Genomic DNA, 23,679 nt, shown 5'->3' on the forward strand with positions numbered 1-23,679 from the left:
TATTTTTGCCTGGGCAGCACATTATGCGATGTCAAGGGGGATAATTAACGATTAGTGGTTTAATGACAGCAGCACATTCATTATCCTGGTTCCAGCTGCTACCAGGACTTACATGCTGGGTACCCAAGCTTGCTCCACCCCCAGCTCCGTGAGAGCTGACAGTTGAACCCATTTCACAGATGGGCATCGCCAAGGCCCAATGCCTGCCCTCTGGTCTTCCCAAGATCCCAGAAGTGTCCTAAATGCACACTCCCCATGCCTCACGGACAAGGGGCATCTTCCAGTCAGCACTGTCTTCACAGACCCTGCCTCTTGTGGGTGTCCCAGGGCAGCGGACAGGCCCAATTGTGAGCTCCGTGGTTTGGTCCCCTCTCCCAGGAGCACCGAGCCCGACCCAGAGAGCAGTGGCTCCTTTCCAAAGCTAGGAAGGCCGTCGCCGATCCTTTCACTGGCCCTCGCCTGTTGGCTTCCTCACCTGTTCCAGTGCCTTCTTCTCACCCCACCAGGGCGAAAGCAGAGCTAAGTACTTATCCACACACAATCCAGGCCTTTCAGAAAAAGGAAGCCTCTACATTCAAGCCCAAATGAAATACATTGGCTGTGCGAGCAGGACCATATCCTCCCAGTACCGTCCTGTGCCTTGGTTTTTATGTCTCCCCAGAATGGTTCAGTGCCCTGCTCTGGACAGCAGGGTTTTTGTGGGAGGCAGGGAAATGGACTGATTGACCTCATGGGGCTCCGTTCAGTCTGTAAATCTGAGACAAGAAAGGGTCACTTCCTAGTCAACACAGAGGCTTGCCTTTACTGTTCTTAACCCAGGCATACTTCCTGGAGGCAGGAAGGGAGACTCAGAAGAAGATCGCAACATACAGAACATTCTCTGTTTCGTCACCCGGCCCCACAAAGGAATCCCCCTCCTTCTTTCTCTCTGTTTTTTTTTTTTTTTTTTTTTTTTTCTTTTTTCTTAAACCAAAGTTTGAAGGCAAATCCACTGTGGGCTGAAGGAGGCACTTTAAACTTCACTTGCTTCCAAGTTTAAATGGGAAGACTTGACAGGTATGCTAATGCTCCTCTATTAAGTCTGCAGAAAATGACATTAAAGGTATTGGTTAAAGACACGGCTCAGTGTTTGAGCAATTTAATGAAGTGTTACACACAAGCTGACCTTGTAGAGGGAGAAGCTCGCGGCTCTCTCAGCGTTTCGGGAGGCCCTGGCCACTCTGTTTGACATCTGAGCTTAACACCAACCCCAGACTCATTACTGTCTGCGAGGTTCTGGGAACCGCCAAGGGGGAGACCGGCCTTTGCTTGTAAAGTCCAGTGACAGAAAGGAGAGGTAAAAATACAGGCTCCTGATCCTCAGCTGTGCAAGGCCAGAGGTGCCGGTTTGAATGACATGTTCAGTTTTCATAAACATGGGCAGTGGCCCCCTGGGGGAGCCAGACAGGAGAAAAGGAGGGGTTCTCGGAGTGGGCAGAGTGGACAGGGTCAGCCGAGTGTAAAGGCCAGAGCTTCTGGCTGGCATCTGATAGCCAGGTAAGCTGGCGGAGCTCTGAGGGGGGTCTCTGCCAGGAGTGCGGGCAGCCCCACAGAGAGTCCAGGACGAGCTTGCCCGAGCCATTGGTGGCACTACAGAGATGTGAACCCCTAGGAAGGGGGGGTCCCCAAGACCCCTAAAGCAACCTCACTCACTCACCAAATCATTCATTTGTTCATCAAATGGTATCAAGCCCCTGCTATATATCATTTCTCTCTCCAACCGCACCCCATTCGCTATGTTTCACCCATACTGGTCGGCCAATTCCTAGAACATTCGAAGCTCCTTCCCACCACAGGGCCTTTGCACACACTTCCCCTCTGCCTGCAATGCTCTTCTGAGATTTTCATAAGGATAGCCATTTTAAGCCTTCCAAAATCAGTTTATCTATACTCTTATCAGACAGGTGCGTAGCTCATGGACAAGTGTAAGACCCACAGGTCTTGCTGGGTACACGACAATGAATAATTGTTACATTGATGATACTTATAATCTTTTGCTTTTGAGTAGCTCGTTATGCCTGTCAAAGTTCTCTCATATGTTATCTCATTTGAGGTTTCTAGAACCTCCTAAGGCAGAAGGGAGGTTTGCTGGCTATACTTATGTAGAGGCAAGTAACCTGAGGCCAACAGAAGCTGTGGATGTCCAGAGAGACAGGGCTGGACCCACCCAACATTCAGGTCATCTGACTCCCAGAGAAGGGCTGTTTTCTGCAATGCGGTGCATCCACATTTAAGGGCCAGGCCTGGAATGCAGGTCGCAGAGCACCTCGGCTCGGGGACATGCGGAGGGTGAATGAGCAAGAGCATCAACCAGAGCAGTGTCTCTTGCGTCACACATGCACATTGCTGGCAGCTGGAGACACGCAGAAGGGAAGCCCTGCCTGCAGGAAGCGTTTACACCCACGCTGAGCTAAGGACCATGTGTAGAGTCTTGGGCAATTCCCTGCTGATCTATACTGTCCGTTCTCCCTGCTCCTTATCCCCTTTGGTCTCTGCCAACAGCTGCCGCCTTCCACCCCTGTGTCAGCGGAGCTGGCTTATGCAGAAGAATTCTTTGGAGGAAGAGCCACAATCCAGGCCTTATAGGGGAGAAATTCATTGATCAATGAACATTTGCGGCGTCCCTCCTCTGTGTCCTCCCCTCTCTTCAGGCTCTAAAAATAATAATTGACATTATTGAGCTCCTGCTCATGAGGGTCTGTGCTCAGCCACTTACACATGCTGTGTGCCTCCACTGTCACCACAGTGCTGTGAGAGGTACAGTCGCATTCCCACCTTTCAGGCAAGGAAACCAGGGATCGAAGAGGTTAAATTATGGGTCTGAGATCACACGGTAACAGGTGGTTCAACCAGGCTGTGGACTTCGGGCTGCCTGAGTCGGGGTCAGAGAGCGTCAGGGTCCGCAGAGTCCTGTGCACGTTGTGGCAGGTGGGAATGATGGCCTTTGGGGGTGTGTAGGGAACGCACCAGACAGGCAGCTGCACAGAGTGGTGTCGCTGACTCCAGAGACCAAGGGCTTCCCACCACAAGATTCCATCTCCTCTGGCCGTCCCTCCAGGGGAGCCCCTTGCAAAACAGCCAAAGGAGAGTATGGCAGACCTCATCTATTGCGGGGCTGTGTGGTCCAGACACAAGAGCATGGCCCCTTCAGAAAAGAAGGCTGCAGTAGTCACGGAGGGAGGGCTTCCTGGAGAAAGCGGTCTGAGACGCCAGATCTCAGATGGGTGCTAATCACCCTACTTCACAAACATCTAATGATAAAGTTATCACCGTCTTATTGTGAATCATTTCGTTGCAGGTCCCATCGCACATGACATTATTATCACGTTTAATTCTTACAACAACCCTGTGAGGTAGGTAGATGAGTGAAGCCTGAAACTCTGCTCTTTCCTAAGCTGTTCTGATGCCATGTCCAATGTGATACAGCAAAGAGAATAAGGGCTTTGGGTCTAGCAGACCCACATTTGAGTCTCATAGGACTGTGGTGTTGCGAAACTCCAGGAAGGGTCGGGGTTGCGAGAGTAGTCAGCAATAAATACAATATACACGTGGCAGACACAAAACAAAAGTTAAGGCTAATGAGCAGTCTTGTGGTTGGATTGCTGAGCCTGGTTAAAAAAAAAAAAATGCTGACTTAATTATTCTCACTGGTAGCAGGTGAGATTTTCGAGGACTTAGGGTAGTGGCTGAACGAGCAGGCATTAGCTCCAAACACCTGGGTTCAAATCCTAGCTCCGCTGCCTGTAAGCTGTGTGACCTTGGGCAAGTTCAACCGCGTTACTTTGGTTGCCTCCTTTTGAAAATGAGGACAACTACAGCATCTCCTCATAGGATCGTTTTGAAGATTAGAATTAAGACATGCAAAATGCTCAGGGCAATGCCTGCCCTCCTGTAGTGCATAATGTGTTGGCTACTATTAACAATTCTGAGTCTTTGTGTTGAACGCCCATTCTGCACAAGACGCTGTGGCAAATATGAAAATGAACCAGGCCTAGTCTTGGCCTTGGATGAGCATTCAAATAATTAACATAGCCCAGGAGGGGGTCGGGTGCTGTTTGTGAAGGACAAGAAAAGCCATTTATAGAATGATACCAGTCCTGATTGGATGGGGTCCACGATGGAGAAAGAATTTGAGCTGGTGCTTGAGGAAAGGGCAGGATTATATAGACTGGGAGGGCGGCCACAGGTACCGTTCTCACCACCTCAGCAGCCATCAGTTAGTAGGGTGTCTCATGTTCTCTGGGTGACACCCGCCAAAAGGAAAAAGAAATCCATCCAACTAACATCGCCCTTTAGCACAGTGGGAGTCTCCATGCTATTCCCAGTGAAGAGCTTTCTGGCGTTTGCACGAACACAAGCCCATTCTTGTTTTCATTTTGGAGCCCTTGGGCAGACCCAGCCTTAGCCCACTCCACCCAGGCCTTCTGCAAAAGGAAGTGCTCAACTGACACGATGGCACCCACACTCTTGGCTTTGAGTCCACAGCTCAGGCACGACTGGAAATGGGACTTATCGGAGAGGATTCTGGAAGGCAGCAGGAGCTGGAAGCCTGGGGCCCGGTCCTGGATCCCACAGGGTGCCCACAGACCAGGAGCACCTGTACCCTTCCCTTCCTGCTCCTTTCCTGCTCTCTACAACCATTCTCTTCTTGGGTCCTTCCCTGCTGCTACCCCTTTCTGGTTTTGCTTTCCTTTCCCCCCTGAGACTCCCCCCCCCCCACCTTCTTTCCTTCCTTCTTCTTGGTGAGTGCCATTTCTGGGATTTACTTAAGAACCCCTTGTGCACCCCACAACCCTACACTCCAGCATCTTCGTGCTCAACCCACTTCATGAGCCTGAGGCTCACCTTCCCTTTTTCCTGGAAGGTGGACAGATAACATGGCTGGGGCCAGAGCAGAGAGAGAAAGAGGAGGAGGAATAATCCTCAGACCAGGAGGAGATAGGTTCTTCTCCTAAGGAGGAAAAAGAAAGCCAGGAAAGAATCCACTCACAAACCTTTTGAAGGGACGCGGAGGAAAGTGGAGAGATTTTTTTTCCTCTTCTCCTTCAGGAAAAAAAGCTTTTAAAATAAATAGCTGACAGTGTCTCTTATTTGAGTAATTCTTCGGTGGTTATAAATGTGCCACTCTAGAGTGCTTTATTTAGAAGTTAAAAAAAAATGTATTCTCCAGGAGAGAGCTCAGCATCACCCAGGAGAGCAAGGCTCACTCTCCTCCCGGCTCTCCTGATGCCCAGGCTCAGACATTCATATATTCTCCTATAATCTGATCTACGTTCTAAAAGTTAAAAAAAAAAAAAAAAAAGAGGAGAGACATCTGGTTCTCCCACACATCTGACATTTTCCTTTATGCCTGGTTTAACTTCTTTATGACAGCCTGGGTTCACTCCATTGGAGAATTCGTCTCTTCAAATGAGCTTCGTGTTTTATGTTTGAAAATTTTTCTTTAGACAAACCTGGTAATTTTTCAAGTTAAAATGTGTACACTTGAAGCACTTAGGAAGTTTAAGGATCCATCTGATCGGCACATGAATCTGAGGTTATTCATGCTAAAGTCCCATATCTAACTGCACTCTTAAAAAATAATAAAAAGCAAGTGACATATTTTTACTTGTTTTCAAGCGAAAACCCCCAGACTGTCAGTTTTCTAAGTAATTGATTAGTATCTCTGCACACTCCCCACTTTTCCCTTGACGACATGTAGTTGTGCGGCTGTTCCTGGAGTGCACCAGGCAGCTCATCTTGGAGCAGGAAAGGAAGACAGGGCCCATGAGGTGAGCTTCCTCTTCTCAGTGGGGAGATAGATGTCCCCCCTGGCGGTTCATGTCTGCTGCGTCCAAGGCCAGGGGCTCTTTGCTGGGCTGATGTCTGGCTTATTGACTTCTGGGCTTGTGCAGTGCCCTAGAAAAATGTAGACTTTGGAGCCCAGAACCTGGATTTGACTTGCCCTTTGCTGACTGAATCACCTTGGAATGCCTGCTTGACCTCTTGGTGCCTCTGGCTTTTTCATCTATGGAAAGGTGTTAGTGAAAATGTAGAGTTGTATAGTATAGTATAGTATAGTATAGTATGGTATAATATAGCATAGTACAGTAAAGTATAGCATAATATAACCCTGTGGGTTATACTGAGTGCTCAGTAAACAGTATGTCCCTGTGTGATTTTATTTGTTGGTTTAACATGGCAGGAAGCCAGATTACTTAATAGCCCACCTCCTTCAGACCCTTAAGTAGGCCGGCCAGGGGCAGAAGGTAAAGTTCAACCCCTCATTCCTATTTCATCATACCCTGAGTTCCAGAAAGACTTTGGTTATGGTAAATGTAAAGGGATAACAAACACCCCCTCTGCAAGCTTTGCCCTCCCTTAACCACCTGCTCTGAACTTCAGGGCCATCTATGAGCCATAGAAACTGCATTCCTTGCTCGTGTTATATACATTGTGAGCTGGGCACACTGATACCATATACAGAATTCTATCCATCAGTGTCATAGAGGTCCTTTTACCTCTGGTTGTGCTCGTAGTGTGGTCCCTAGACCACCAGCACTGGCATTGCCTGGGAGGTTTTCAGAGGTGCAGATTCTCAGACTCCCATCCCAGACCTACTGAATCATAACCTGCATTTTAATGAGACCCCGGGGAATTCATATGCACGTCAGAGTTGGAGGAGACAGTCCCCGACCACAGCAATATTGCAGGAGCCCAGACCACCTCAGAAGAAGGACCTTCCATCTACCATCTCCCACTGCTGGGGACCTGGAGCATGTACCCATAAAGTGCCACCAGGTGACATGAGCTCCTGTAGTGGTGGTTGGTTCGTGTAGACACCCTTCAGCCTCTTTTCCTTTTGTTTCTCTAACACGTGCTGTGTATGACAAGGCACAAGGTTGGGGTGGAATCATCTAGGCAAGGCCTGAGGCTAACAATCGGAAGTCTTCCTGAGTCGTGAGCTGATACTCCGAATGTATCACCATGATTCCTTACATCGCTATGGCACTTAAAGCTTTGCACATACCGCATCATTTGATGCTCAGAGTACCTGGCTGCTTGAGGGGGCAGGTAGCTATCCAGAGAAGTCAAAGAATCTGCTCAGAGCCACCCGTGAGTAGATGGTGGGGTGGTGGGCAAGGACTCTGGTGTGGTTGGTCTGCACAGCGATTTATAAATTTGTGCTGCTTAGAGGAACCCCGGATAAAATTTGAAGGGGCTTCTTCCCCTGGAGGATCTGTGGATTCTGGAGATATTGAACAGAGGTTTGCAGCCCAATCAATACTAAATCAATTAGTTTAGCCTTCCAGATAGCTCTGTGTACTCACCCAGGGCTGGAGACTCGACTCCCGGCGTGGAGTCAAAACTGCTGATGCCAATCACCAATCAGCCTGCAGCATTGATTGAGCACCCACTGTGGGCAGCACCCCACGCCAGGCAGTGCAGGGCAGGGGGTGAGAGGCACAGCAAATAAATGTGCTTTTGGAACTGTGAAGGAGGAAGGTGTCCAGAACGCTGTTCGATGTTCTGTAGAGAGAGAGATATGTCCAGTCAACGTCTGCTTGAGTTTTGCACCAGCAAAATAAATTGTCTCAACAGATGAGCTTGTATGTTTTCTTTTGTTAGAAAAAAACCCCCAAAACTATATAACTCAATGAATATCCGTCCTTTGCCTCAGCTGCCAGCAAATCCAGAGTAAATCTGCCCAAATGGTATAATCTACTCATTTCAGGAGCCTGAGAACATCTACTGTTTCTACATCCCTTCAAGGCTCTGCTCTGTTCCTTTTGTTTTGTGTTTTGGTGTGGAAATCACTTTGAATCCTTTTCTGGTAATAGATAGGGCATAAACACACACGCACAACATTACTTCTGTGTGGTAGAGGAAAGGCGTGCAGCAGTTTCCTGAGGTGTCTGATATGGGGCCTTAGAACTGGGGAGTTGGGGGTCTCAGGCATTCCACCGATGGGACGGGCAACAGTGCACACACCCTTCCTCCTTCCTGGGCCCCGAGTGCCCCATTCACAAAACAGGGAGGTTAGGCTAGCTCCAAAATCCTGCCAGGTAGGTGAAAGGGAGGAATAGCAAAAGGACAGGTACAAGTTATTAGAAATGCAGAGAGAGTGAAGAGCATGAGCATGCTTTGGCATTGCATTCGAGACAGAAGCTCTCCTGGAGCTTTGAGCCGGGTGTGTAAATCAAACGTTAGCGTACGTGTCTTCGCGGGGGCTGGGGGGAAAGAGGAGAGAGGCTATTCAAGCTGTAGCAGATGAAAGAAAGAACGGCCACAGACTGTTCCCCTCTGGTTCTGATGCTGAGTCCAGAAACTGTTTCCCCACTCCTTGACCTGAGTAGGTCATATGACTAACAGCCTGAGTGTAGCCATATGACTTTGCCCAATGCGAACGGGGGCTTGAAAACTTACGCACACTTCTGGCGTTGCCCTGTCACTGTTTTTGGAGCACAGCTTCCCAGACTAGCCTGTTAGATTGTGACAGACACATGGCCCGGTCACCCTCATGGCTTTAGCCAACCACCAGGGGTGTGATGGGGCCGGCTGGGCCAGTCTCCAGTCAACCCACCTGCACATCAGTGAGCCCAACTGAGATCAGCCCAGCCCAGCCCAGCCCAGCCCAGCCCAGCCCAGAATTGCTCTGAAGAATGGTGATCGAAGGACATGGTGATTGTTTGAAGCCACTAAGTTTCGACGTGGTTTATTACACAGCAAAAGCCAACTGCTAACCCCAGTTGGGAGGGCATGTCTATTTGAAGACATCAGATCCTAGCTGGGGGAACCTGCTGGGGAGAGAAGGTAGGTGGGGACTTTTTCCCTCCATTTGCAAAGCTGGATGACTTCACACCCTCCCAACTCTTATCCCTGTCCCCATTCTTTTTTTTTTTTTTTTCCCCTCTTTTTATCCATCATGCTTCCAGCAGGGGAAGGAAGCAGACGTTCCCACTCTTGGTGCTGCATACCTGCTAAAGGGAGAGAGGATTAGCTGTGGTAGACCAGCCAGGGAGCAGGACGCCCGCTAGATAATTAACCCATCCTCCTACATACCTTGGCTTCCAACAAAAGGAGCTGTACAAATCGACCCAACAAAATTATCGGTGCTAATCTCCCAGCCCCTCCTTCCCGCTGTCCCTCTCCTGGCCAGCACCTGGCAGGGCTGTTAAGCCATCACATTCTACCCCCCCTCAACCCCCAGCCCTGTCCCCACTCTCCTTTTCTCTCTTTCTCAAGTTGTTACCGCACAGGCATCACGGAAGGAATCAAACAGGGACAGGTCCTATTGTTCGGCAAAGAGGCAAGAAAAAAAAATAATCAAAAAAGCAGGGGACTTAAAAAAGACCAGAATTATTTCTCAAATAGAATGGGAAAATCTAACATGCCTTATCACTACGGAGAACAAGCACTGTGCAAACGCCCAGGCCTCTGACTGGCATGCCGCTTGTTTTGAATAGACGCATGACATTGTCAAAGAGCCTGCCATTGTGTTGCTGAAAGGCACTTGCAACATTGCATAAAAATCAGGCGTTCGTGTCACCCTCAGACTAGTCAAAGCTGCTGTTTTTTTCTTTCTTTCTTTCTTTTTGAAAGAAGAAAGAAGGAAAATAAGAAATGTCCCCAGAATAAGACCTTCAAAGCCAGATAAATGTTATTTTTGAAAGACACTAGGAAACTGGGCACCCAAGCAAAGCCGCGAACGGAAGAGGTATTCCCTTTGGAAAGGGTGCCCGTAGGGCAACGGGGAAGTCAGAAGCCGGCGTGGGATTGGACGCATGGCTTCTCCCGGACTTTGAATTCTTCAGGCTAGACTTGTTGTCCAGTACCTTCTGGATTTGGCCAAGTCTCTTGCTGCCCCGATTATTTCCATTGTGAGCTGTTATATAATTTACACGTTTTGTTTTCCAAAACCCCTATAGTGTCCTTCTCATCTGTCACTTCTCGGGGAGGAAATGAAGTTTCAGACCTTTGGAATTCCAGAGGGATCTAAACTCGTCTCCGGGAACTGTGCTTATCTCCAGCCACCCTTAAACCATGCTGAGGAACCCGGAGGGAGCTGACCAGGGCTGTTCCTCAGACACCCCTCTACACCGCAAACAGCCTGCAGCTTTCACCGTATGCGGCGACTGTAGATAAAGAGTTTGATTGTTCTCCTGGTCAAATAGGTAAGTTCTCCCCCATGGAACTTAGAAAAGTCATCAGAGAGAGCATGGCATGTTCTGTCTGGTCACTGCACCGAGAGACAACTGTTCCCTGTTCCCTAAAGGCTTACTGCAGGAGAAGGTGAGATTCTGGCTCTCTGGAGAAGTTAAGAGATTTGCACGTGCACATAAAGCCCGTACTGTGCTCTAATCGATTGCCATCCCTTACAGTCTCACAGATGCAACATTTAAGAAGAGGGAAGAATTTAACTCCAATATTGATTTGATTTGTCGTGCTTCCTGTGGGGAAGGGGGCAGGCCGGGAAACCAGTTCTGGGTGGGCAGTCTGGCTGATGGATGCTCCCTAATTGCAAGCTTTGATTAGTTCAGCTGCTTCTAGATTTCTGGCTGTTAACAAATGGCCCTTAGTCTGTGCCTGCTGTCCTCAAAGAGAAGATGAGACGCTCCCTTGCACCTAAGAGCTGCCCCTAACGGGCTGCCAGCTCCCTCTCACAGACCAGTAAGTGTGGAGGAAAGTACTGTGAACTCCCAGCCTGCCGCATGCTCTTGGGTTAGCCATCGAACCACCTTGGGTTAGCTTCCTCATAGGTAAAATTGACTTTATTTTATTTATTTATTAATTAATTATTAATTTATTAATGCCCCACAGGTTCCAGAATGGATTTAAGGTGGCTTAGCTGTAAAATGAAGGGATTAGGCTAGGTGATCCCTTCTGGAGTATCCTCCCAGCTCTACGATGCTCTGACAAGCCTGCTTCCCACTTGACTTTGTAGTGTCCGCAGTTCAATTCCAAGTTTGAGGGATGCCAGCTGCCCCTCAAGTATGAGTGATTCAGAGTCACGGAGGGACTGTGGGATTGCCTGGGGGGACGTGTGCCTCCCGCTGTGGTAACACTTTGTACTCAGGGTTTCACATCAGCACACCAAATTCTGTATCAACACAATTCCCACTCACCTTTAATACACTGGAGCAATTTCCAAGTAGTTCCCTACACGTAATAATTCTTTTTTAAATCCTCAGCAACATAATACAGCCTCTTACTGACTCTCAGCCCTGTGGCTCAGCCCTGTGGCATCCCACAGCCCTGCCCATCACTCACAGGCCGCCAGAGCCTGAAGTCTGAAGAGTCAGTTTGGGGCACTTCCTTCTAAGAGAGACGCTGACAAATGGGGTTTGTTGTGAGGAGTGTGATCAGGGAAAGAAGGGTGTGGAAGAGGTGCCTGATGGGGAAAATTAGGTGAAGCTGGGAAAAGAAGAGCCTTCCCATTTGCAGAGCTGTCATGACAGAGAGGACATGGAGGTGCTCAAGCTGCCCCATCGGTGGGATGGGGTGTCTTGGGAGGCGGTGAACCAGAATCACTGCAAGTATGAAAAAGAGGCCAGGTGGGCACCTGTGCAGGGCCTATGGCAGGAATAATGCCTCCTTTGGTCCATTTCAGCAAATGGTTGTTGAGAGGACCCACTAGGAAGCAGGCTCTGCCCTGAGGTAGGTAACAGTAGGAGATGCAAAAGTGCATAGCTCTTCACTATTAATTAGAATTCTCCGGGTTACAAGCGACCGAAACCAACTGGAGATGTTAGTCAAAACTATGGACATTTATAAAGATTCAGGGACGACTTTACATAAAGGGACAGAGAGATGTTGCTGAAGCAAGGCAGAGTCAGGTCCTCAAACACCAGCAGAGTTCAGATTTTTGCTCCCTTCTGCACGTCTTTTGATTCTCTTTCTCTCCTTCTCTTCAGAACTACCTTTGTCTGCTTCTCCTGTCCCTGAAGTTGAGAACATGGCGGTTGACATATTGTAGGCTTAGCCTTCTCTCTCTCCCAGGTCCTCATTTTCCAGAAAGGGACACTAATTGGTCCAACTTGGGCCAGTTGCCCAGGTACTTGTTACTGACAAGCGTCGTTCCCGGAGGGCACTGCTGTCACCTATGGATTGGACTTAAGTCGAACAGTTGGCAGAAAGAGGACAGAGATGAGAAAAGAAAGCAACGAGTGCCCACCACAAAGGCACAGTTCTTGGACTCAAGGAGATTATAGTCCAGAAGGGAAAGCAGACACATAAACCAGGAACCCTAGTGTAAGGCCAACTGTGGCACATGCTAGAACAGAGATTTGTGGTCCAGATGGAGGGAGGAATTCTGATAGACAGAACCAGAAGGCTTCATATGAGAGAATTCCATATGAGAGCATTCCAACACGGCTAGTTTTCTGGCTTTGTTGCCACTGGTGGTGATAGTGGTGGTAATGAATTTTTAACCTCACAAACAAAAAATAAATACATTCTTCTTATTAAAAAATTGACCATCTTCTCGTAGTTAATCATGACATACATATCCTTTTAGACTATGGCCACAAATTTACATTGATGTAAACGTCTTATCGTATAAAATATATGATTATTTTGCATATGTTTTACATAAATAAAATACCATACATATTATTATTTTACAGCTTCCATTTTTCACTCAATATTACCTCCTGGAGAGCTACCCATAATAGTATATATTAGAACCAATCCTATTCTTTTCAACTAATGCATATTATTCTGTCATATGACTACAATGCAATTTATTTAAAGATAATATAATTTATTCCTCAACTGATAGGAATCTGGGATGTTTTCCATTTCTCACTTAAAAAAAATACTGCAATGGACATATTTGTACATACCTCTTTGTGCAATAGTACAACTGTTTCTCTAGATACAGAGAAGTGAAATTGCTGGGGTATAATATATGCATACTTAAAATTAAAAGGAAGTTGAAAAATTGGACTCCAAAGCAGCTGACCAAATTTCTTCTCTACCATCAGTGTCTGAGAGTATGTTTCACAACACTCACACTTGACAAATATTTACCATTTTTGTGGGTTAAAAGGGGCATCTCACTGTTGCTGCGATAATCATTTTCATGGATTATGGGTGTGAATATCCTCACTTGGCCCTTCCAGATCCACTCCCCACATCTCTCTACCCTGTTCTCTAAGAAGCTGGCCTGAAGGACTATTCCAACAGGCTCCTTGTCCTTCATCTTCCAGCTGGATTCAGCCAATAGAAGGTTCAGAGGACAGGAGGAGAATGAAGGTGAGGACTGTATTCCTTCGTTTCCTTCTCTGCCAGGTCCCAGTGGGTTAATGCACCCTGGACAGTTGCTGTCATCAGCTCTCTCCATACAGTACTCCCAGATTTCTACTCTTTGTCTTGGACCTTCAAGCCTTGAGGTGGCAATAGCTTCCAGTTTATCAAATTATGCATGTCTCTGGCGTTGTTTTGCTATTTGCTCTATCAGTTATTGAGAGGAAGTTGTTAAAAACTATACCTGTGGATTTTTTTATTTCTGCATTTAGATTTGTCAATTGTCACTTTCTATATGGGAAGCTCTGTTGTTATTAGGTACATAGACACTTAAGATTATTTAGGGTTTTTTTTTTTTTTTTTTGATGGACTGACCCACCATTTAATGTCTTTATTTCCAGTAATATTTTAGTCTCAAAATCTGTTTTTTTCTGATAGAAATATAGCCATGCCTGCTTTCTTCTGCTTATTCTTTGCAGTTTACATCTTTTATTTTCAACCTGTCTGTGCCTTTATATTTGAATATTTTAAAACACCATACAGTTGGCTTTTTAATGCTTTTTGGAGGAGGAGGACATACATGCTATTTTATTGTGGTAAATATATATAACACAAAACACACATAGTATAAAATTATTGGCCCAGGATCCCTTGTCTGTTTATTTAAATCTGGTCCACACCTCTGTAAATGGTCCCTTTATTAAACTTTCTTCAAATTGCCTAATTTCACCCTCTATTTCTTGCTGGGGCCTTGAGTGATAAAACCAGTGAGGTTGAGTATCTCTTTGGGCTTCTATCAATCATATTAAAGTCTTCTGTGAATTTCCTGTTCATATCTTCTGCCCACCCTTCTAGGGGGGTAATCGTCTTTTTCTTTTTAGAGTGACTCCTTAATTTGTAAGCTGTCTTCACATAACCTCAATACTTATAATCTCTTGTCTGTTATTATATGTTGAAAATATTTTCTTCAAGTCTGTGTTTTACACTTCCAACTTAGTTCATAGCATCATTGTGACAGCTAAGTTTTAATTTTTTTTTTTTTGAGAGAGAGAGAGAGAGAGAGAGACAGAGAGAGAGTGAGTGGGGGAGAGGAAGACAGAGAGGGAGAAAGAGAGAGAATCCCAAGCAGGATCTTCACTGACAGTGCAGAGGGGTTTGAACTCATGACACCGACAGATCATGACCTGAGCTGAAGCCAAGAGTCTGACGCTTAACCAACTGAGCCACCCAGGCGCCCCTTAACTTTTTATATAGTTATATTTATCAATCTTTTCATGCTGTGTTGGGGGTCAGCACAGTTTCTAGAAATGGCCAGACAGTAAATATTTTCACTTTCATGAGATCTACTGTCTCTGTCACAACCACTCAACTCCCACGGTAGCACTAAAGCAGCCCAAAACAATGCATACAACAGATGTGGCTGTGTCCCTATTTTTACATAAAGATAGGTGGTGGGCCAACCCCTGCTCTATATATTTTGCATATTTTCATTTATTTAGAAGGCCCTCCTTACCCTAAGGTCATAAACAAATTGTCCTATAGTCTCTTTTAAATATTATGAATATCTTTATGCTTTGGTTTTTAAGCTATTTGGAATTGATTTTTGTGACTGGTAGAATCTACCTCTATTTTTTTCCCCTAATGAATCGTCAATTGTCCCACCACAATTGATGTGAAATGCCACCTTGATTTATTTACCTGACAAATATTTATTCAGTGTCTACTATGTGCTAGAGTTGGTATTCTAGTCTTTCAGCCTGCTTACCTATTTTTGAGTCAATACCACAGAGTTTTACTATAAATATATAGTATGTTTGATATCTGAGAGAGCACATCTCCTTTCCTTTTTCTTTCTTTTAATTATCTTGATTTTCTTGATATTTATGTTTCAATATGGATTTCAAAATTAGCTTGTCAGGTTCTATGAAAAACCTTATTGGGATCTTGATTGGAAGTGCATTAAATATTTATAGATCTATTTGGGGAGAATTGACATCTTTGCAATATTGAATCTTCTATATCAGGAGCGTGGTAAATGTCTTCATTTTTGTAGGTTTCCTTTTATGACAGTAATGCCTGGCATATTCTTAGCAGAAAGAAGACTTGTTTCTCTGACTTGTTGGCTAGGCCTGTCAGAATAGCCGCAGACTGACAGGTTAACTTTGTACTATCTCAAACTTTCCTTCCCATTTTCTAGGACCCTCTAAGGAAATCAGTGTAAAGTCAGTTGATGTGTAAGAAGAGACTTTCTTATTCTAGAATTTTTCTTCATCTCTAAGAAACAGAGTTCCCATTGGTACATACAACTCCAGGCCATTTGGTAAAATAGTTCCTTTTATATTCAGGGTGTCAGGAATCATGGGAAATCTTCTGGGGTTAGGTATTTAAGAGGACATGATCATGCATGTAGTGTCATCAGCTAAATGTAGTGATTTAAAGACTTTCGACAGACAGGTCATGAGTGATTACCGTGAGCCAGGAACTGTGTTAGCTGCTGGGGCACAGAGAAAACAATCCAGTCCCTGGATAATGAGCTTGCAGTCCAGGATTGGAGGGCAGGGCTATAGGTCACCAACACATGAACAAGTCATTTGTCCTCTTAGGACAGTGCACACGGGGGACTATGGAATCATAGCAAAGGAGACTTAGCCCACCTGAGATTCGGCAAAGGCTTTCTGGAGACAATGATGTCTAGGCTGAGTCTTGATGAAGAAGTAAGATTAAGCCCAGCACAGAAAAATGGGATGGGAACTCCAAGGAGGAGGAGAAGCCTAAGCGAAAAACACTGAGGTGTGAAACCTCCTGGTGTTTGCAATAAAGGAATTCTGAGCAGTTTAGCATAGCTAGGGAATTTGACGCAGCGGAAAAGGCAGAAGGTAGGAATCAGGAGAGAAACGGGAATCACTCACAGAGTGCAAACTTTTTTTTCTGTGAGCAGTTGGGAAATATGGAGTTTTTCTTGGAGCCTTGTTAGAGATGTTTAAGTCACCCACCAGCTGAGTACAGATGATGGATTTAGTGAACGTAAGACCAAAGTCAAGGAGACCATGAGGAAAGGAATTCAATAGCCCAGTGCAAAGGGGAGGTTGATCTGAACCAGCGAGGAAGAAAGGGGCCATGTCTCCAGCCAGCCATGCGGCACTGTGGTTAAGAACACAGACTGCAGTTGGCGAGCCTGGGTTCTAGTCCCTATTTCCAATAGAGACTTGGACAAGTTTTTTTGGCTGCTCTAAGCCCCGGTTGCTCATCTCCAAAACGGAAATGATCATAGCTTTATTCATTTGCCGGGAGGACCAAATGAGAGAAATGCCCAGCCCAGAGCACCTGCCCCATCAACCTTCGTGACACCAGCAGCAGTAAGGGCAGGAAGTAAGGGCAGGAATAATGAATGAAAACGTAGTTGTCATGTGGGTCCTACAGGGGACAGATTTGGTAGACGGGAAAGAGCATCCTCTCTTGCATTGCCCACCACGATCTTTGCTTATGGGGGTTTTGGCAGGTCTAGAAACAGTGGCTTTGGGGTACGGTGATTATATCCAGGGCTCTTGGATAGCACGGAGGCCTGGACTTATAGGAGGGAGGGCAAGTAATCGGGCCCTTTCTCATGAATCACAAGGGACCAGGAGAGCCAGGCCCATGTGGTGGTTAGGGTGGGCAGGAAATGGGAGTCAGGCTGGACTGGGGGTGGGGGGAAACCATGAAATTTGTCACATCAAACTTAGATTTGGATCTCGGCTCTGACACAATCACCTGCTCCATTACTTTGAGCACATCTTAGAATTGCTCCATGCCTCAGTTTCCCCACTCGTAAAAAGGGAAGAACTAACCACGGTGTGTAAAAGCTTACTTCACCTACTTGTAAAACGCAAAGGAGAGAGTGGAGGTAGAGGCACTATTAACTATAAAATGGTGTTTAAATGTTAGTTATTTTGCTAAGTGAAGGTGGGGCCCTGGGGCGAGGCTGGGTATCTGGGAGCTGCTCCACACCACAGCCCAGCAAGCTTCAAGTCCAGGAAAGAATTCAATTATTGCAGCGTGTAATTTTCTGTTTGCAAAGCTCATATTGTGTATGTAATTGAATCAGAATAAAGAGATCCAAAGGCTGCGGGCTTGGGATAAGGCTTTGGAGCTGGACTCCCACGAAGCCAGGCTGCGGAGGGGGGTGGGGGGCTAGCCGGGGCGGGGTGGGGGGCACTGGCTGGGAGCGAGAGGGAGGGGTGAGGGCAAGGGGAGCAGAGGGCCAGGCGGGTCCTGGAGCAGGAGCATTGTCCCTCTATTTGCTTGGTTCCCCCAAGCCTTGTTCCCCCAGGGTCACAGAGGCTCTTGGCTTGGAAGGCATCTCCAGGTGTCACTCGCCCTTGGCTGGACATCTCTTTTCTCTTCTGCTGGCATGAGAAGACTGAGCCGCTCAGGGCTGAAGGCTCTTTCCTTCCCACTCAAGCTGCCCTCTTGCATCCTTCTCAATGCCTTCTCCACCAGAGTGCATTTCAAGCCAGGAGGGTACCTCTTTAAAAAAAATTTTTTTTTAATGTTTATATAATTTTAAGAGAGAGAGAGAGAGAGAGAGACACCATTAGTGGGGGAAGGGCAGAGAGAGACGGAGACACAGAATTCAAAGCAGGCTCCAGGCTCTGAGCTGTCAACCCAGAGTCCGACAAGGGGCTCCAACTCACAGACTGTGACATCATGACCTGAGCCAAAGTCAGACGCTTAACCGACTCAGCCACCCAGGCGCCCCTAAGCCAGGAAGGTACCTCTTGAGAAGGCATGCCAGAAGCCAGGTCAGGAGTCATGGGGTGATTTGGGTCAAGTGACTAAGGGTCCTCGTAGGCCCCAGGACTGTCCCAGTTTGAGCTCTGTGGAAAACGCCGCAATTCTGGGAACATCAGGTGGTTGATCTCCCTAACTGGGAGAGAGAGAGGATTTGAAACAACGACCAGTGAGACTCAGGGCTTCTGGACACCAAACAGACTCCTCTTAGATGCGCTCAGCCAACATTCTCCCCAAGGCCGGGAGACGACACCCCTCCCTATGCAGGCTCTGGAGGAGGACAGAAAGGCTGTGGCTTTTCTGAAGTCGGTGCTGCTGAAAGGAGGAAGGGAAGAAGAATCTAGTCCCCCCTCCCATTGTCTCTGAACTGGTCTGTCCCCAAGGCCCGGCCCCTCTGTCCCTGCCTACACTGACTGCTCTCAGTGGCCCTGCATCATACAGCCAGTGTCCTGCCGCCCTGTCCCCAATTCCGGCCTCACACGCTCCCTGTCTTCCCCGACAGTGCGCCACACTCCTTTTCTTCTTCTCTAACCCTGGGGAAAGCGAGTGGGATTTGGCAGTTGGTCCAAGCCAGGGGAGACTAAGGGATTGGATTCGAGCAAAGAGCCAAGAGCAGGTCGGAGACCAGCTGCCTGATGACATTTCCTGAGCACTAACAAATCTGACTCCAAGACAAACAGCCGGGGAGAGACGGAGACTGGCGGCAGGCTCACAGAGCGGGAGGCAGGGGAGAGAGGAGGAAACGGGGACCTGGGAGAAAGACAAAGTGAGAAAAAAACACACACGCACACACACACACACACACACACCCAGCCCAATGGCCCAGAATCTCTCCCACATCTGCAGAATCAGAAACACTTATTAATAGCCAGCAAAAGGCAAAGAGGAAGTGTCTCATTGTCTGCCGCTGTCATTCCTCACTGTGACGAGCACTTAAAATGTCAAGACCCCTTTCAGCAGCTACGCACAAGCAATCAGGCCCTCTCATCGGTCACTGCGATTTCGCAGCCGCTGCCTCTTGTCCCCACGACTTATTTCCACGCTGTGTTTGGAGACAAGGCGTGTGGGATCACATAAACAAACCCTGTCTTTGGGAAGGACGGCCTGTGCGCGGGGGTCCAGGGAGGCAGGGGAGGGCTGGACTCGGGGGAGGAGGCCACAGCCTGTCTCGCCTACTCCGGGACATGGGAGAAAAGGTCATCAGGCGGACATTTGGAGGATTGGGTCTGGACAGGGGGTGGGGGCTGGGCACCGAAGGTTTTCCTTGCTCTGGGAGGTTGAGGGCAGTCAGCTGCTATGGAAAGGAGATTGCATATCAGCCGTTTAGGCAACCAAGGCCTGTTTTCTGGAGGTGGGGGTTCCGGTTGACCATTGTCTCTTCTGAGGGTCAAATAAGACAAAAAGGGCTGGACTTACAGCAGGTGGGAATTAGGTGGGATAGAAGGCAGGACCTCCTGATCCACAGTAATAGCTAGATCCACAGGAAGCCAGACTGGGCTGCAAAAAATCACTTTCCCTGAGGATCTTTGCCTGCTGTTACAGTCCCTCTACCTCATTCTCTTGGGTGGAGTCCTGACGGGGGTGGGGACGGGGGAGAGGAGGGAATACCCTCTCCGGCAGGGGGGCACCTCTGATCGTATTAATCTGCCAGGCCTACAGTAACAGGTACCACAGCCTGGGGGCTTCAACAACAGAAATTGATGGTTTCTCAGTTCTGGAGGCTAGAAGTCCAGGATCAAGGTCCCATCTGAGGGCTGTGAGGGCAGGACTGGTCCCAGGCCCCTGGCCTAGCCTCTGGTGGTTACGGCAATTGATGGCATCCCTTGGCTCACAGACACATCAGGCTGCGTCTGCCTTCGTCTTTGGGTGGCATCTCCCTCTACGAGCGTCTGTGCCCGTGTTTCCCTTTTGGATGAGGACACCAGTCATACTGGATTAGGGTCCCCACCTCCCACTCTAGGACAACCTCATCTGAATCTCCAACAACCCTATTTCCACATAAGGTCACATTCTGAGGTACTGGGGGAGAGGACTTCAACGTATGGATGGGGGAGAGGACAGAATTCAACCCATAACTCTTATCACCAGGAGAAAAAGACTATCCAGAGAGGGAGTGACCCAGCAAATCAGGAGTTAGCGGAAGGAGGAATTCTGGCATCTATTCCCCCTGGCTCCACAAAGACATATCCCTGTTTTCTGTCTCTATTCCAGGAGCCAGGATCTGCTTCCCAAACCCCCACTTTTGGGGCACCCTGGTGGCTCAGTCAGTTAAGCGGCTGACTTCGTCTCAAGTCAAGCCTGCTTTGAATTCTCCCTCTCTCTCTGCCCCTCCCCTGCTCATGCTCTGTCTGTCTCTCTTAAAAATAAATAAACATTAAAAAAAAAAAACCCACCACTCTTCTGTAGCCCCCACTTTGACTCCCCAAGCAGAGTCAGAGGCCTGGCTGTTACCACGGAAGGGAGCTTGGGTCTCCTGCCCCTGAAGGGCCAGCTAGTGCCCAAAGCATCCCAACCACCAGAAATCTCAGAACACATCTTCAAACTCCCCAGTGCAGGTTCCAGGAAGGACGCGATGAGTCTGTTCACTGACAAAAGGAGAGAAGGTAGGAGTATTTCATAGTCTGCTTTCTGCTGACCTGACAATGACACAGCCCGGGGATCTGGTTAATGTTCAAAGAAAAATTAGCCTGTTGTTCAACATTCCCCATAATGTCCATCCAATTCAATTAGTTAATAGAATCATGAAATGTCAGTGCTGGAAGTGTAGAGATAATTCAATCCAAACTCCTCATTTTTTAGATGAAGGAAGCAATGTTGAGAAAAGGTAAAGAGGTGTCCCCACATACAGTCGGGGTCCCACGTGGGAACATGCAGGTCTGAGGGCTCCCAGGGCACTGCCTTTCATTCAGAGAACATGTACTGACTTCCTGCTGTCACCAGGGCCCAGTGCAGGGTGCCATCTTGGAGGAGGGAGGATCCGGTGTCATTGAAAAGGACACGACGCCTGCCCTCAGGGAGCTGTCTGGAGGGAGAAGCGGGGGGCACCCTGTTGCCGTGCACCTCCAGGGAGGCGTGCATGGTCTGTGCCCCCTCTCTGCTCTGTATTACCCATGATACAGAGAAGGCCTGGCTGCCAGTCCAGCATGTGGCCTGGAATCTCTGAAGCTGACTCGCTGATATGCAAAGGGACCCTGTGACTTGGGTCTCACTGGCCCTGCCTTTAAAGAGATGAGCTACTGTGACCCATCACCTATGAGCGGGAGGGAGCTTCCCACAGCCTGACTCAGCCTTCCTCCTCCTTCATGGCGATCCCTCCAGCCTCCCTGTCACCGAGTCACAGACTCGCCAAGGGGCTGAGAGCAGGTATTTGTCATGGTGTGCAGGCCTGCCCAGCATAGCCTGGGACCAGACCTTTGTCTACAGTCCCCCTCCCCCGCCTGGGCTGCCAGGCCAAGCTCTTGTCAATCTGCAGCTGTGACTCCCTGAATCATCCTTAGCCACCCCCCCACCCCCCAGAACTGGCAGCCAGTTAGTCATGAGCTGGGCCAGGATCCGGCCCAAAGACGTGCAGGGGGCTATCTATCTTCATGGAGCTCCCTGGTTTTCCAGGAGGGTCCTGAGTCATCCCCAGATGCACCGAGATTTGGGGGAGGGGAGGAGGGTTGGAATATAGGCCGGCTGACCTCCCCCTCCGCTCCCTCTGGAGACTGGGAGGGAACTGGACTCTCATCGCCTGATCTGAGAGGGAAGGCAGCAGCCCGGGAAAGGGGTTGAGTTTCAGAAGGGACTGTCACAAGATTGGGGATTTGGAAAACAAACAGGCACCAGCAGTGTCTTTTTAGTGATAGCCATGGTAACGGCCACCGCTGGAGTCGCAGCCCGCACGGGGCCTGCTCCGGAGTCTCCAGACACGGAGGCAGCTTACACCATTTGCCCTCCGTCTTCGCTGCCGCTGCTGTGGCTCTTTGAGAGGCGCAAACACACCCGACGTTCTCTCACGTACATCCGGGAGGTGCATCTTCCCATGGTCCCTGCAAACGTGTGTTCACCCAGCCCCAAGCACACGCAAGAATGCACACCCACAGGGACACGGGACACACCGTGACACGCTCCTCGGCTGGCGCAAACAGAAACACGGGTGCACACGCGTGTGCCTTTGCTCACTCCTGAATCTGCTTCAAAATACGTACTGCCATCGCCGGAGTAGGTTGGGCGCTTGAACTCGGGTCTCCTGATGTCGTGTCCAGGCTCTGCGAACATTTCACATGTACCTGCCATCTCCTTGGCACGTTTACCGTTCTGCGCCCAGGCAAGTGCATGGTTATCCAGGCTCCATGGACATCTTCCCACGGATGTGGCAACACACGCGTGTGCTCAAGTACATAGAGCTGGCACGTCTCCCCCCTTGACATGCTCGAGTGTCTCCAGAACCGTGCTCACGCCTGCTCCCTCGGATGTACGCTCTTGGCCAAAGGCGAATGTACGCTCGCACACCTTCTCTCGTGTCACGTCGTGGCTTCTCAGGGCTGAGGGTGGGCTTGTATGTTTGAGCGTGAGTATTCCAATGCAGGCTGGCGGAGACGCTCTCCTGAGGCCCCCTCCATACCTGGCATCTCTCCTGCCCCCATTCTCTGTCCCCCCCCACTCTCGCCCAGCAAAGCACGGAGTCCGTGCCTTCTGTGTGCCCCGCGCAAGGAGGGGGAAGGCGCTCATTCACAGACCCATGGGTTCCTCAGCAGGCGAAATTGGGCAGCAATGTAGCACCAGAGCCAGTGTGTTTTTTAAAAATTGCACAAATCTCCCAAGGAGGCAGAAAAATCAAAGCCTCGTCATTTAAAATCCCCACACAACAGAAGGAGAAATAAACACAGAGCTCGCAGAAAAGGCTGAGCCTCCCCCATCCCTCCCGCCCTCCCCAGAAGAAAAGACAAACAGAAAACAAATCAAAAAACAAATCTGGACTGAAAGGAGCAATTGTGGAAAGAATAGCTGCGGGCTGCCTTCTCGGCCCGGGGAACATGCTCCCTGACCACAGGGCAGGGATGAGAAGGGACTGGGTGATCATCCACTGGTCAGAGGGGCCGCCCAGGCCACACCGACCCGAGTGATGGGGTCTTTGCTCCAGGGCAATGGGGTGGAAAGTTCACGGACTTGGGAGGCAAAGAGACCTGGAGCTGAGGCCTGGGTCCCTCATCCAGTGGGTATGTGACCTTGTACAGGGCACTTGGCCTCTGAGCTTCAGTGTTCCCATCTGTAAAACAGGGCTAATGCCAGGTCCCTATGTCCAAGCCTGATTGTGAGGGCCAACCATAAAATTGTTTCGTAACTGTAATAGGCGTCCAGCAAGTGACCAAAGAAACATGTCAGGATTCTAGAACATGAGACCTCCAAAGGACCTCCAAAGTCCTGCCTTCAATGACAACAATTGCCTAGAGCATCTCCAGAATATGATCCGTGCCTCCACTCTTGGAGAGGAGAGACATCTAAGGAGACAAGGAGGGTGAGTGTCATCGGCTCTTTTGTTCACACATTTGATGGCTTTGTCCTAAGACCTCCATTCCTTCCTGCTGCTCCTAAGATCTCCCCTCTTCTCGTTGCCCCTCAGAAATGACTAGGTTTTTTCCGTTCACCATGCTGGAACGT

The 23,679-nt window shown here is 48.6% G+C and overlaps 2 long non-coding RNA genes across 2 annotated transcripts in view; one reads left to right on the forward strand and one right to left on the reverse strand.

Moving 5' to 3' along the window:
- The window catches only part of LOC123600696, a 313,135-nt gene that overhangs the window by 7,247 nt on the left and 282,209 nt on the right, over window positions 1-23,679 (reverse strand). Inside the window, exon 7 of the long non-coding RNA XR_006713750.1 lies at window positions 7,350-7,548. This is a non-coding gene — a long non-coding RNA (uncharacterized LOC123600696). The remainder of the gene's footprint in view (window positions 1-7,349; window positions 7,549-23,679) is intronic.
- On the forward strand, window positions 4,766-20,583 carry LOC123600697. The gene is made up of 3 exons (XR_006713751.1): window positions 4,766-4,781; window positions 9,948-10,193; window positions 20,248-20,583. It is a non-coding gene; the product is annotated as an uncharacterized LOC123600697 (long non-coding RNA).

The sequence above is a fragment of the Leopardus geoffroyi genome, chromosome D1 (assembly GCF_018350155.1).
Source record: "Leopardus geoffroyi isolate Oge1 chromosome D1, O.geoffroyi_Oge1_pat1.0, whole genome shotgun sequence".
Lineage (NCBI taxonomy): Eukaryota > Metazoa > Chordata > Mammalia > Carnivora > Felidae > Leopardus > Leopardus geoffroyi.